This window comes from Penaeus vannamei, chromosome 14 (assembly GCF_042767895.1).
Source record: "Penaeus vannamei isolate JL-2024 chromosome 14, ASM4276789v1, whole genome shotgun sequence".
NCBI classification, from domain to species: Eukaryota; Metazoa; Arthropoda; class Malacostraca; order Decapoda; family Penaeidae; genus Penaeus; species Penaeus vannamei.
In genome coordinates, this window is record NC_091562.1 from 44,543,170 (window position 1) to 44,548,169 (window position 5,000).

At 38.3% G+C, this 5,000-nt stretch overlaps 1 protein-coding gene across 1 annotated transcript in view; it reads right to left on the bottom strand.

Annotated features, from left to right (window-relative positions):
- Positions 1–2,823, bottom strand: part of LOC113826260 (uncharacterized) — a 10,065-nt gene extending 7,242 nt beyond the window's left edge. The window contains exon 1 of the mRNA XM_027379134.2: positions 2,723–2,823. The gene's annotated coding sequence lies outside the window, so the exon portion shown is untranslated. The remainder of the gene's footprint in view (positions 1–2,722) is intronic.
- Positions 2,824–5,000: the final 2,177 nt, after the last annotated feature.

A 5,000-nucleotide genomic window follows, 5' to 3' on the forward strand; every position in this document is an offset into this window, starting at 1 on the left:
AACTTTACCAGTTTATATGAGGTACCTATTTTGAAGAATGAATTTGTGTATTTATCAAGAAATGTGATGCTCAAGTACATCAAGTTCTGGCTACACTAGTAAGCTTCCACACAATGAGTGAATGAGGAATTTTTAAAGGAATACTGATGCTATTGCTAGTAAAATATAAACCTGTACATTGTCTCTGATGTATTCTGTAACTTCTTTTTTAATAAAGTATGTTTTTTTCAACTCATCTTTAAACTTTCATATTTTTGGGTAAGTTTTGGTCAAAAGATATTCCTCACTGTTATGAAACAGACACATTAAAGCTATCATTACTTAAATCTAATTATACAGCTGTACCTATACTCCATTTTCTTTAATGAGGCAGAGATCATTAATCTCATGAAAGAAAAAGAAAAGAAAAGAAAAAAATGGCTTTAGCAACTATTGTTTGATTTCGGAATCTAACAAAAATTTACAGCAGCATCTTGGAGGGGTCATGTTTGTACACTTAAAGCAGAGAGCAGAAATTTAAAAATTTATGATCATGTTAAGTATAAGCAGGGTGATTTGGTATCCTTGGTAGCTTTAAAAAAAATGCTTTGTGTTCTTTATGCAATTGGAGGGTTGGGTGTGCCTGGTATATGATGAGGGGAAAAAAAATAAGAATAAAAAAAATATATATATATATATTTTTTTATTTCAGTAGGATTCCTCTGTATGTTCCATAGGTTTGGAAGTGGACTTTGCAAATATAAAGAAGATACAGCATATTTTGTTTAACCTAATACCTGCACATACCCATAATGTTCACCTTATGATCTAAATTATCCCTCTTCAATGTGTATGGATGCTAGGTAAATGTTGCATGCTAACAAGCAATTACGTAGTCATTTAGCAACAGTATATGTAGGTCACCATTACAATTACAGAGTTGTGGTACGTAGAGTGGTCCCACCTAGATGGTCCTGATCTTGCCTTCAAATGTTACCAAAAACAGCAGGTTGCTCAATATATTTCTTTTTATTTAATGAGATTAGTGGCAGAAATACAACTGAGAAGTTTGTGATAGGCTGAATGTAACAAGCCTAAATAACATCATTCTATTTTAACTGATTACCAGGTAATTCTTTATAGCATGTATGCACTAGCCAGAGACCCAGGAACCATTGTCATCACCTTGTTATGCAAAGCAAGATAGAGCTGAAACTTGGGAGCACCGAGTGGACTTAGCTGAGAGCAGCACTGTCTGCTATATTTTACCTTTATTTGTGCTATTACCATTTGTGCCTGCAGATTATTTCTTGTACCAATGACTAGAACTTTTTGTCCTCTACATGAATATCATATTAATTTTGCCTTAAGCTGGTGCTTTCATACTGTAAAGATTAACTGATTATCATTATTACCCTTATCACTGTGTCAAGTGCAGGATACGAAAGTATAGGTGAAAATGTGTGGCAGTGGAATGCTTATTGCAAGGTGGTATAGCCTGCAATATTAGCTTTTCTATGAAACCTGTATCTACTTAGGGTGTGATAATCCTATGCACATTATATCCAGCTAGTTAACTATAACTACCACTAAATGAGTTTTGCTATTCATCTGACACCAATGTTTGAACGTGAAATATTTGCGACTTCACCTGCCCGTAATTATGTAATTAGCCTAATGTTATAAGTCTGCTACAAACTAAATACATTCTTATCTTAGAGTACCCGTAGAAATAAAATTCATAAATTATAATGACGAATTTGAAATATTAAACTGATATCAATATGAAATTATACTAATGCAAAGGACCTTTCAATATGTAAATAATTTGAGTTAGTGAAAGACATTAAATATCTAAATTTGTTAATCTTTACAGTATGGATGCACAAACTTAAGGCAAATTGAAAAAGTTACACTAGTCGGTACAAGAAATAATCTGAAGCCACAAAACAAAGTAAAAGATTGTGTAAATCGCCGCTTTCAACCCAAGTTCACTCGGTGCTCCCAAGTTTCAGTTCTACCTTGGTGTGCATACCAAGGTGAACACAATGTTTTCCGGGCAGTGCTGAGGGGGAGAGCCCCCCATCAGCCCTCCTTTCAGGCACTGCCTGAGGGGAACACCTGGCCAGTTACGAAAACTTATATCGATGAATAATTTTTTGAAATGCAGTTGGGGACTTCGTCTCTGGCAAGTGCATCCATTTACATGAAGAGAAATATGATTCTTCTTTGCCCATAGAGCCCAGCCACTTTCCCTGAACCCAGCCTAGCACTGAATTTAATTTTCACTTAGATTATTTTGGGATTTTACTTTTACAAATTTCTCATCCTACACAATACAAGGCTGTGAGTACTATCATATGTATCAGGAATTTAAAACTCAAACACAAAATCAATGGACTTCTCAACATTTAAATTTGACAGCCTTAGAAATGTGAAAGTCGTCTTTCGGGGAAAGAAATGCCCACAGAGTCGAGAATGGGCCACTCGTGCACACACGAGAGGAAAATTTTTATTGTCATTGATAAGGCAGCCAAGCCATGGGAAAAGGCGAAGAATAAAATCCAGCAGACCACAGCCGCCGAGGGGGAGTGGAGGGGGACAGGCGCTCAGCCCAGCCAGCCTCCCGTTTCACTTCCATTTAACTCTCGTAGCAAAAAGCACATTCTTATTCAACTCTCCCAGACAATGAAATACTAACTAATCTACAACCTTGCGCTCAAAAATACTACTTTTGACTCACCTCCTGTCCGCTAACAGGCAAATAGTTGTTGATTCAAGGCCATGTCAATCAGCTGAGCGAGTAAACACAGAAGTAAACATGTCAATGTTGCCAAATTCACGGGAGAAATGTGGCACCGCTGCAGCACTCACTTTCCCCGCCACATTTAACCCTTTTGCTCTCACTCTCTTTCTCTCTTCCTCCTCCCCCTCTCTTTCTTTTAATTTTTCTCTCTTCCTTCCAGTCTCTCCTTTCTTTTCCCACATCCCTCTCTCTATCTCCATGATTTTATTATTATATATTTTCTATGTCACTATATAGGATACTTAGTATTACCATTACCGTTTCTTACATGTTACTATAACTTTATATGTGTGCTGAATACGAGGTCTCAGGCCGCATTCCTTAAAAGCTGTTTAAGGAATTGGTATGACTGGGCCAAGGCCTTATCATAATGTGTTCAAAGGTGAGGCTACTGCACATATAGTTGAGGCTACTGCACATATAGTTGAGGCTACTGCACATATAGTTGCCCACATTTCCAAATGGTACACCCTCATGGTGTGTGGACTAAATTTTCTGGCAATACATGCGTAGTGTCCAGTATTTTGTGACTGAAATGCTCTTGTTTTTATGGAAGTCTGGCGCCTGTTTTTTGGCAAATGATTTCACTATCTAAAATCAGCCATTGAAATGATATAATAAAATTCGAACACATTACAAAGTTTTGCCAATCAACATTATAGCTTGAAAGATAAGATGTTTTCTCTTAAAAAGTCCAATTGGAAAGGATTTAACAGGCAACTTTCGCGCAATCATGATAACCACACGCCACTGGCTTAGCCTCTATTAGGCACTGAAGGCCCGGGCCGACACTTTATCGCGAAAGATGAAAATGATGAAAGGCTAAAAACAATAAAAATCATGAGGGTATTAATAGGGTAGGGCTAGGTATCTCCAGACTGACGTATTATATTTTTAATGACAATTACTTCCGTATCCAAATTTGCTTTCTCATCTGTTTAATTTTCGACAACTATTAGAAGCCTCGTCACAACCGGCCGAGGCTTCCACTCAACGGCGTATCTACGGCCGAAAACGCCAAGGACTCACGGGCCACGCAGGTCCGCAGACTGCCTATAAGCAGGTACGATGGCTTTTGATCATGCATCAAAACCACTGCGATTTTCGTGGAAATTAATCCTGCCTATTCAAGACGCTCGACGCCGCAAGGTGGATGCAATTCGATCGCAAGTTTACCGCGAGTGTGAAATAACGGGTGCACCCACAACGTACGAAATGAACAGGACGACCCAGCACAGCTGAGTTATAGAAATTGTGTCTAGCCCGTGCGTTTCACTCATTTCCCTAATGAAAGGAAGCATATGTCTCTGCCTCACTTCAGAAACTAACACGCTCGTCTCTCCCTCACTCACGAAATCAATATACATGTCTTTCTCTTACCCATGAAAAGAACACACATGTCTCCCTCACTCACGAAGGGAACGCACGTCTCTCTCACCCATTAAAATAACGCACATGTCTCTCCCTCACCCATGAAAGGAACACACATATCTTTCTTTCATCCATGAAAGAAACACACACCTCTCTTCCTCACTCAAGAAAGTAATACACATGTCTCTCTCACTCGTAAAAAAGAAGCACATACATGTCCTTCTCTCACCCATGAAATGAACACACGTCTCCCTCACTCATGAAAAGAAGCACATGTCTCTCCCTCACTGACGAAAGGAACGCACATGCTTCTCCGTCACCCATGAAAAGAACAAATGTCTCTCCCTCACTCATGAAAGGAACACGCCTTTTTCTCACCTATGAAAGGAACATCCATGTACCTATATATATATATATATATATATATATATATATATATATATATATATATATATATATATATCGGCCATTTCGTATAAACAGACGCATATACACGGAAATGAATGCAAGTATGTCTATCTGTTTGATAGATATCTATTTTTCTCTGTCTACACGGTAGACATAGACGTCTAGATTGATAGATATGCAGTTATACTCTGTGTATATGCATTTCCTTGTAATTAAAATTTATTGGGTCGGGCCTCGAATAATTTCAACAAATTATATGTGAATGGAAAAACACTCTACCGTGTTGATACTATGGTAGAAAAATCCACAATGCACAAACTAGATTTACTGAAGAAAGTGAGACAACACTTTCGGAAGCTTCCTCTGAGGACAGAACAGTGCAATATAAGAGGGAGAGGAGGAGAAGCACTCGGGAAACACGGGGCAGGAAAACGGA